This window comes from Salvelinus namaycush, chromosome 20, assembly GCF_016432855.1.
Source record: "Salvelinus namaycush isolate Seneca chromosome 20, SaNama_1.0, whole genome shotgun sequence".
Taxonomy (NCBI): domain Eukaryota; kingdom Metazoa; phylum Chordata; class Actinopteri; order Salmoniformes; family Salmonidae; genus Salvelinus; species Salvelinus namaycush.
Window position 1 is genome coordinate 7,475,466 of NC_052326.1, and position 11,254 is coordinate 7,486,719.

Here is an 11,254-nt window from a genome sequence, read left to right on the forward strand (position 1 = left end):
TCCGCTAATACGTGACTAGTAAATGCCTAGTGCACAACTTTTGTAAAGAAAATATGTATCACAAACATTTGGGGCGGATTTCCAGGGTGTGCTGCAGCACTCTCGTCACCCCTACTTCCCGCAGCTATGCACTTAAATATTGTAAAAATTATTTCTGACTGCTTATTGTTATTGTGGGGCTTGCGACGCAAAAGCCCCAGCTTCAATCTTCGAAATTATTCTTCTCCTTTAGAGCGCTACTCCTCTTACACAGTTTAATCTAGAAACGCCGTTCAAACTTTAAAAACGTGTAGAATGGTCACGCTTAAGTTGCTTGTATACAACTTTTTGATATATTTTCTACTTTTTTAAATATGAAACTTTTTGTCCTTTTTGACCTTCATCCACTTTCATGGCATTTCCTCAACATTCTAAAGCTCCCCATTGTGACATGATCACTTCCAACTTCCATCCACTGTCAATGCAACTTTCGATGCATATAATTTACTTTAACCACTTGGCAACAATTTAGTCAAAAAGTTAGAGCGTTTACATATTTGTCTACTTCTCTGTTAATCAAATCTGGCGTTTGAACAAAAAATGATATTCTGATCAAATGTTACAGCTGTTTTAGTAACCCCATCAACAACATTTTCTGTAACTGTTTTACAAACAACTGCTGTTTTCACCAGTCCCCCAAAAAGTCAGACAAAAACATAGAGGGTGGGTTGCACCAACATGCATTTACTCTTAAACTGGGTTAACTCAAGGTTTATCTATTAATCTTGTTGCACCACATTTTAAACCTAGTTTTAAATGAATCCAAGTTAAATTAAATCCTTCCTCTAATCTAACTTTAGTTTTCACTTAAAACTTAGATTCATTTAAAGCCTGTTGCTCAGTGAATAAAAAAAAAAATATATATATATATATATAAACTTAGCTTGGAGATTAATTCTAAACTGCCACTTGAGGTAGTTTGACTGATAAAATGGCAGCATATCTACTGTGGAGAGACCATAACGGCAGAGTTCCTCAGAGAATAACTAGAGACAGGTTGAATCCTGTTGAGTTTTTTGATAATGGTGAGTTTTCAAGGAGACACCGCTTCTCCAAGGTCTCTGTAATGCAACTGTAAAGAAAGGTTGGACCAACCATTAAGCATGGGAGTGATAGGAACGCGGCTGTGCCCCCACTACTTCAGCTCTTGGTGGTCCTACGGTTCTATGTGACTGGATGTTTCCAGATGGTGGATGGGGACCTTTCTGGACTCCACAAGTCAACTGTCTGCAGGATTGTAGTCAGAGTGTCCATTGCTTTTGCCAGTCTGAAGAATCAGTACATAAGGTTCAAGCCTACATAGGAAACAGCAGCTGGATTTTACAGGAGAGATAGATTCCCAGGTGTACTAGGGGCAATAGACTGTTCACACATTCCTATATCCAACCCTGGTGGTGAGAATGGAGAACTATTCCGTAATCGGAAAGTTCACTGCTCCATCAACGTGAAGGCTGTCTATGACTGACAAAGGTCAGCTGGCCAACATCGTAGCTAGATGGCCAGGATCCACCCATGACAGCAGAATCTTTGACAATGCTGGAAAGGGGGGCATATGAAGGCCACCTACTCGGTGACAATGGATATGCCTGTCGTGGGTACCTTATGACTACCCCTTTTAAAACCCCAGACATCTGAAGAGAGAGAATACAACACCTCTCATATAGAGAGTTTTTGGGAGTGTGGAAAAAAAGATTCCCCTGCCTAAAGGAGGGGCTCCGCACGAAGATGGACACTACCCTGACAATCATTATTGCAGTGGCGGTTCTGTATAACTTTGGCAAAAGACAAGGAGACGAATCACCTGAGGAGGCTGAGGAGGACCTACCTGAGGAGAATGAGGAAGATGGCCAGGTGCAAAATGCTGCCAATGCAAATGGGAATGCTGTGAGGAGAACCTTGATTGAGAACCATTTTGCAGCCTAAGGTGTGTATAATGTAACATTGGTAACATGTAAAAAGCAATATTATATTTTGATCGACACTTACAATTCCTAATTAGGCTTTCTGTAATCAAATGTATTATTAAGACTTTGTTATTCTCAATACCATACAGGGTGGAACTGGAAGCACCAGTACACAAGAGTGGGGACAAGACTGGAGGACTCAAAATTGCTTGGGAAAGCATTGTTTTAATAAATTATTGTTTAAATAAATAAAAAGATCAGCATTCTTTACACAGTGGGCATTTGTTACCCTGCAGGAGTTTCGGTTTCTGAATTTGCTCTTTTTGTAAATTCAGGACCTCAATCTGCAGTAGATTTTTCTGCACATCTATCACTCCAGTGTTATTAATGCTATATTGTAATTATTTCGGCACTATGGCCTATTTATTGCCTATATCCACAGTAAAACGAGTCCTATATCGACATATCCTGAAAGGCCGCTCAACAAGGAAGAAGCCACTGCTCTAAAACCGCCATAAAGAAGCCAGACTACGGTTTGAAACTGCACATGGTGACAAAGATCGTACTTTTTGGAGAAATGTCCTCTGGTCTGATGAAACAAAAATAGAACTGTTTGGCCATAATGACCATCGTTATGTTTGGAGGAAAAAGGGGGAGGCTTGCAAGCCGAAGAACACCATCCCAACCGTGAAGCACGGGGTGGCAGCATCATGTTGTGGGGGTGCTTTGCTGCAGGAGGGACTGGTGCACTTCACAAAATAGATGGCGTCATGAGGCAGGAAAATGATGTGGATATATTGAAGCAACTTCTCAAGACATCAGTCAGGAAGTTAAAGCTTGGTCGCAAATGAGTCTTCCAAATGGACGATGACCCCAAGCATCCTTCCAAAGTTGTGGAAAAATGGCTTAAGGACAACAAAGTCAAGGTATTGGAGTGGCCATTACAAAGCCCTCACCTCAATCATTTCACGACTTCTGCCGAAGTCGTTGCCTCTCCTTGTTCGGGCGGTGCTCGGCGGTCGTATATCGACATATCCTTGAGCTTGTATCTGGCCACGGCCAGTACCATCCGACCGGGAGAAGAGTTGCGACGGAGATACTGCTGGCTGCCAGGGTTTCCTCCTTAAACTGAACTTGTATCTGGCCACGGTCTCCCCAGTACCATCCGACCGGGAGAAGAGTTGCGCCCTCGTCTCATGCCTCACCGGGAAAGTCCGGGAGTGGGCCAGCGCTGTGTATAGAGAGGAGGATGCGGCGTTGGACCATTTTGAGGAGTTCACCTGTCATTTCCGGAGAGTATTCGACCACCCACCCGAAGGCAAAGTGGCGGGTGAGCGCCTCTATCATCTGAGGCAGGAGACGAGGAGTGCACAGGAGTTTGCTTTGGAGTTTAGGACCTTGGCTGCCGGCGCTGGATGGAGCGACAGGGCCCTGATCGACCATTACCGTTGTAGTCTACGCGAGGACGTCCGTCGGGAGCTGGTCTGTAGAGACACCACCCTCACCTTCGACCAGCTGGTGGACATGTCCATCAGGCTGGACAACATGCTGGCTACTCGTGGACGTCTAGATCGGGGTCTGGTTGTTCCATCCTCCCGCACCCTCTCTCCCGAACCTATGGAATTGGGACGGATGGTGCGCAGGGAGACCGGAGGGGGTTCCCGCTCGAGCACCACCTATGGTCGCAGAGATCACACTGCTGGTCCGTGCCGGGTTGGTTCCTCTGGGAATAGAGAAGGCAGACAGGGCACTCTGGCATCACCCCAGGTGAGTAGGCACCATTCTCATCCAGAGCCCTCTGTTGCACTAATGTTTGTCTCTGTCACTTTTCCGGATTTTCCCTGCATTCCCAGTATAAGGCGCTAGTAGATTCAGGCGCGGCTGGGAATTTCATTAATAAAAATTTAGCTCATAGTTTAGGGATCCCTATTGTTTCTGTGGATATGCCTTTCCCTATTCATGCCTTAGATAGTCGACCATTAGGGTCAGGGTTTATCAGGGAGGTCACCGCACCTTTGTATATGATAACGCAGGAGGGTCACAAGGAGAAGATTAGTCTTTTTCTTATTGATTCCCCTGCGTATTCTGTGGTGCTAGGCCTACCCTGGTTAGCTTGTCATAACCCCACTGTTTCTTGGCCACAGAGGGCTCTCACGGGGTGGTCGCGAGAGTGCTCAGGTAGGTGTTTAGGGGTTTCCGTTGGTGCTACTACGGTGGAAAGTCCAGACCAGGTCTCCACCGTGCGCATTCCCCCAGAATATGCTGATTTGGCTCTCGCCTTGTGTAAAAAGAAGGAGACTCAATTACCACCCCATCGACGGGGGGATTGTGCCATAGATCTCCTGGTAGACGCTGCATATCCCAGGAGTCACGTGTATCCCCTGTCGCAAGCGGAGACGGTGGCTATGGATACATATGTTTCTGAATCCCTGCGTCAGGGGTTCATTCAGCCATCCATTTCACCCGTCTCTTCGAGTTTCTTTTTTGTGAAGAAGAAGGATGGCGGTTTACGCCCGTGCATTGATTATCGAGGTCTCAATAAAATCACGGTGAAATATAGTTACCCGCTACCTCTGATAAATACCGTTATTGAGTCAATGCACGGGGCACGCTTCTTCACAAAATTGGATCTCAGGAGTGCGTACAATCTGGTGCGTATTCAGAAGGGTGATGAGTGGAAGACGGCATTTAGCACCACCTCAGGTCATTATGAGTACCTTGTCATGCCATATGGGTTGATGAATGCTCCATCAGTCTTCCAATCATTTGTAGATGAGATCTTCAGGGACCTGCACGGGCAGGGTGTAGTGGTGTATATCGATAATATTCTGATATACTCCGCTACACGCGCCGAGCATGTGTCCCTGGTGCGCAGGGTGCTTGGTCGCCTGTTGGAGCATGATCTATATGTCAAGGCTGAGAAATGCTTGTTCTTCCAACAATCCATCTCCTTCCTAGGGCATCAGATTTCCACTTCAGGAGTGGAAATGGAGAGCGACCGCATTACAGCCGTGCGTAATTGGCCGACTCCAACCACGGTAAAGGAGGTGCAGCGTTTTTTAGGGTTTGCCAATTACTACCGGAGGTTTATCCGGGGTTTTGGTCAGGTTGCTGCTCCCATTACCTCACTGCTAAAGGGGGGCCCGGTGCGCTTGCAGTGGTCGGCTGAGGCGAACAGGGCTTTTGGACACCTGAAGACTCTGTTTACCTCGGTGCCTGTGTTGGCTCATCCGGATTCCTCTTTGCCATTCATAGTGTAGGTGGACGCATCCGAAAGCTGGGATAGGAGCAGTGCTCTCTCAGCGTTCGGGTGTGCCTCTGAAGCTTCGCCCCTGTGCTTTCTTTTCGAAGAAGCTCAGCCTGGCGGAGCGAAACTATGATGTGGGGGACCGGGAGCTGTTAGCTGTCGTAAAAGCCTTGAAGGCGTGGAGGCATTGGCTTGAGGGGGCTCAACACCCTTTTCTCATCTGGACTGACCACCGCAATCTGGAGTACATCCGGCAGGCGAAGAGACTGAATCCTCGCCAGGCAAGGTGGGCCATGTTTTTCACTCGTTTTGTGTTTACTCTTACTTACAGACCAGGCTCCCAGAACGTCAAGGCAGACGCATTGTCTCGGCTGTATGACACAGAGGAGCGGTCCATGGATCCCACTCCCATACTCCCAGCTTCGTGTTTGGTGGCGCCAGTAGTGTGGGAGCTGGACGCGGACATTGAGCGGGCGTCACGTGCAGAGCCCTCTTCTCCTGAGTGTCCAGCTGGTCGTCTGTACGTTCCGTCTGCTGTCCGCGACCGATTGATCTATTGGGCTCACACGTCACCCTCCTCTGGTCATCCTGGGATAGGTCGGACGATGCGCTGTCTTGATGGGAGGTACTGGTGGCCCACTTTAGCTAAGGACGTGAGGATTTATGTTTCCTCCTGCTCGGTGTGCGCCCAGTGCAAGGCTCCTAGACACCTGCCCAGAGGTAAGCTTCAACCTTTACCCATTCCTCAACGGCCGTGGTCGCACCTGTCGGTGGATTTTTTGACTGATCTTCCACCTTGACAGGGTTACACCACGATCCTGGTCGTTGTGGATCGGTTTTCGAAGTCCTGTCGTCTCCTCCCTTTGCCCGGTCTCCCTACGGCCTTACAAACTGCAGAGGCCCTGTTTACACACGTTTTCCGGCACTATGGGGTGCCTGAGGATATAGTGTCTGATCGGGGTCCCCAGTTTACATCAAGGGTCTGGAAGGCGTTCATGGAACGTCTGGGGATCTCGGTTAGTCTTACCTCAGGTTTTCACCCCGAGAGTAATGGGCAGGTGGAGAGAGTTAACCAGGATGTGGGAAGGTTTCTGCGGTCCTATTGCCAGGACCGGCCGGGGGAGTGGGAGAAGTTCGTGCCCTGGGCAGAGATGGCCCAGAACTCGCTACGTCACTCATCCACTAACCTTACTCCTTTTCAATGTGTATTAGGGTATCAGCCGGTTCTGGCTCCTTGGCATCAGAGTCAGACTGAGGCTCCTGCGGTGGACAATTGGTTTCGGCGCGCTGAGGAAACCTGGGAGGCAGCCCAAGGCGCCAGAAAATTGGCGCAGACCGTCGCCGCAGTGAGGCCCCGGTGTTCGCACCAGGGGACAGGGTCTGGCTCTCGACCCAAAACCTGCCCCTCCGCCTGCTCTGCCGGAAGCTGGGTCCGCGGTTTGTGGGGCCGTTTAAAGTCCTGAGGAGAGTGAACGAGGTATGTTATAGGTTACAACTGCCCACTAATTACCGTATTAACCCCTCGTTCCATGTGTCTCTCCTCAGGCCGGTGGTGGCTGGCCCGCTCCAGGAGGCTGAAGTGCGTGATGTTCCTCCGCCTCCTCTAGACATCGAGGGGGTCCCGGCGTACTCTGTTCGATCCATTTTGGATTCGAGACGTCGGGCGAGGGGCTTTCAGTACCTCGTGGACTGGGAGGGGTACGGGCCGGAGGAGAGATGCTGGGTTCCGGTGGAGGACGTGTTCGATCCTTCCATGTTAAAGGAATTCCACCGCCTCCATCCGGATCGCCCTGCACCTCGCCCTCCGGGTCGTCCCCGAGGCCGGTGTCGACGCGCTGCTGGAGCCACGCGTCAGGGGGGGGGGGTACTGTCACGACTTCTGCCGAAGTCGTTGCCTCTCCTTGTTCGGGCGGTGCTCGGCGGTCGACGTCACCGGTCTTCTAGCCATCATCGATCCATTTTTCATTTTCCATTGGTTTTGTCTTGTCTTCCCACACACCTGTTTTCAATCCCATCCATTACCTGTTGTGTATTTAACCCTCTGTTTCCCCTCATGTCTTTGTCAGAGATTGTTTATTGTTAGTGTTGTGTTTATGTGTATAGGTGCGCGACGGGTCTTCGTACCCATATTTGTTTATGTTCTTTTCTTGAGTGTTAGTGTTATGAGTGTTATGGAGCATGTTACTGGGACATTCATTAAAAGACTCCATTTTACACTCCGTTTGACTCTCCTGCGCCTGACTTCCCTGCCACCTATACACGCGACTCTGACAATCATACAGAAAATTTGTGGGCAGAACTGAAAAAGCGTGTGCGAGCAAGGAGGCCTACAAACCTGAATCAGTTACACCAGCTCTGTCAGGAGGAATGGGTCAAAATTCACCCAACTTATTGTGGGAAGCTTGTGGAAGGCTACCTGAAACGTTTTACCCAAGTCAAACAATTTAAAGGCAATGCTACCAAATAATAATTGAGTGTATGTAAACTTCTGACCCACAGGGAATGTGATGAAAGAAATAAAAGCTGAAATAAATCATTCTCTCTACTATTATTCTGACATTTCGCATTCGTAAAATAAAGTGCTGATCCTAACTGACCAAAGACAGGGAATTTTTGCCAGAATTAAATGTCAGGAATTGTGAAAAATTGAGTTGAAATGTATTTGGCTAAGGTGTATGTAAGCTTCCGACTTCAACTGTATAAAGCCCTTTTTACATCAGCCAATGTCACAAAATGCTATACAGTGTCGTGTCTTTGGCATCATTAAACTGAAGATGAATCTTTATCAAAAATTCTCTGTAATTATTATTACGCGATTAAACTGATTAATCATGTAGTCGGGGCACCAAGGAAAATATTCAGATTACAAAGTTATAATTTTCCTAATTACTTTCAGATATGTTAATATCTGATCACTTAGTCTTCTGATTAATGACGTATTCTTTACCTCACGTTAGTCTCATTCCAAAAGTTGTAAATTGTTGGTTATCTGCACGAACCCAGTCTTCACTATGAGTCATCCATACATCAATTGTCTTAAAATCATTTATTTACTAACTAAGTAATTCACAGAAATGCATAACAAACAGTAGATATGTTTACAAGGAAAAGATAGGAGAATGTGCCCTAGTGGGCTAAACCGGCATGGCGGCTTGTTAGACAGAGTGATAATTATAACAATTGAAATGCTAATCCTTTGCACAATCAATATATATATTTACGCTCAGTGTGTCGTCGGGATCTCTGTTGAAAAGTTAGTTTCTGTTGGAGAGTCTGTCCGCCCTCTCTCTGTCATGGTTAGAATGGATAGTTCAGAGTGACATTCATTCATGTCGTTATAGAATAGGTGTTTCGGCAGTTGTCGGTCTTTGTGTTCAATGATACCAAAGTCCTAGCTGCAGACTAGTAATTAATATCAAAGACTTGTTCTTATTCTGTCGGTATCGATAGTCTAAGAGTTTAACCACGTGGTGTGGTTAAAATATTCAGCCATCTACTCAAACCTTAGGTTTATGGTCTCCTCTCAAACCTTGGCCCTCTCGTTATCGAGGTAAGCTGGTCTGGTGATAGAAAACCCGGGTGGGGGTTTTATTCAGAAGAGCAGAAAAGGGCCTGTCCCAGGATGCCCGACCATAACTGTGCTCATGGGCGGTCCTCTGATTTAGTTAAACTCCAAAGGGAATTGGAGTTTCCTTCATTAAACAGTCCAAAATCACATTACACAATTTGACAAACAGTATCATCCTCACTCATTCATCATATACAACAATTAGATGTAAGCCTCATAACTGAGGCTATTATATAAACAGCGTTTTGGTAATGTGGCCGTATTGTCTCTCATGAGTTTCACAAATTGTACCAAACGGACCAGTTCATAGCTGGATTCTTCACCGATCTTTTATACGTTCTCCAGAACATAAATACTGTTCGGACCTCCAGTTCTGTGAGGTGGAAGAAATTCCTTTGTTCTCTCTATGACACTCACTCTCTCTCTATACTGTCTGGCCATGAGGCAGGATCTTCCCCAGGAATTTATGACCTCTCTGACCACAGCAGCCTGGTTGTAGGAGACAGAGAGAAATGGTGCTGAGGTAGGGGGATGTGCTTGCTGTGTCAGCGAGCAATGCAGATGCAGAAGCAGGGTGGCTAGGAAAAACTCCCTAGAAAGGTAGGAACCTAGGAAGAAACATAGAGAGGAACCAGGCTCTCTTCTGGCTGTGCCGGTTGGAGATTAAAACAGTACATGACCAAGATGTTCAAACGTTCATAGATGACAGCCGGGTTAAATAATAATAATCACAGTGGTTATTACCTCAGGAGTAAATGTCAGTTCATTCAGAGTTAGAGACAGCAGGTGCGGTAGAGTTATTTATTCTTATTTATTTATGCTTACTAAATATTGGTGGTTCTACAGTAGTTGTCCGTCGACATCATAGGGGTTATGGAGAGGTGCAAACTGCTGGGGAATCATTTCGCATATCTTCTGAGAGAGTGGATCAATTACCTTGGACGGAGGCCCCCCTCCGGTCTGAAATAGCCCCCGCCTCTCCTCTGCCACATTCTTTTTGGTTTTCAGTTTGAAGTTTTTTCAGCACATCTTCATCCGATTTGGGTCCATCTTCGCTTTAATCTGTGTCGATTCATTAACTCTTCTTTCTTTTTGACAGTCGTGTTGTCTGTCTTTTCATCCTCCAGTACGTTACTAAATTCCTCCATCAGCGCCGACAAGAGTTTTTCTTTCATGAGCGGAGAAATGTGAACTTCTTTGACGTGCAATGATCAGGTGGCTAGGGGACAAATAATAAAATGCCTTAATAACATTAAGTAATGACAACAATAAATTATATTTTATGCTATTTTAGTTCATAAACTAGCTAGCTACAGTAGCTACCGTTAGCTAACAAATACATTTTTGGTCTAGTACTGGCAAATAACGGATTTTTATTTCAAATCAGCCAACCCATGATAACCTTTCACGATGGAGTTACAGTAGTTCTAACATCATTACATTGTTATTAATCACAGTTTAAAACCGTTAATCATAGATTTACTCATCCAGATTTAAAATGAAGTGGTGCAACACATATCTGATTAATTATAAACTTAGATTTACAAAACCTAGATGAGCTCTAATCTTAGATTAATTTAAACCATGTTGGTGCAGCCCACCCAGAGGGTATGACATTTTCCTCTGATTTTCAAAGCAGAATACATTTTAGCAATAACTTGTATCAATCAGTAGATAAAGCTGTTTAGCTGTAAATTCCTGTAAATTCCAAATAAAACTACATCACGTTTTGAATTTCACTTTCCTTGCGTTGTCTAAGAACACTATCATGAATCTTGCAAGTACGTTTTGTGGGTCAGAGTGCAGTATTTATTTAGTATTAAAGGCCCAAAATAATGTAAGTTAGCATGTTTCTTACACATAGGGAGCATTGTTACCAAGACAATTGTTGCCTAGCAACACTTCGGTCAGCAGGAGAGAACGTTTTCATAGCTCGACAAAATCACATGATCGGTGAAACGGCTTTAGACCAAATAGCTATTGCAAAGAATTCGAATGCTTCCCCGGTCTGGATGACCTGGAATGATAAAGAGAAGATATTTCATGCTCACTAGCTTAATCCCCCTTCTCAGGATCATGCTCCATGCTCTAAATAACTCAACTGTACCCCTCTGATTGGATAGAACAGATTAGGAATAGCTTCTACCAAAAAACAGTTACAGCTGTTTGTCGGTGTTTAGAGTGACAAAAGTGGTTAGCTAACGTCTACTAACTGCTCTCTGTGTCATCATTAATTAAGCAGCCCGAACAGAGCCGTTGCTATGGATACTCACAGACAGAGGGCAAAGGTTATGACGAGGGTGAAGAGAGTGACCACAATCACACAACTTCTGACTACACAACTACTGACCACACATCTAATCACCACAACTACTGACCACAACTACCTGGCCACAACTACAACACAACACGACTGACCACAACCACAAAACTACTGGTCACAACAACAAACCTACTGACCACATCTACTGACCACAACTACTGACCGCAATTACT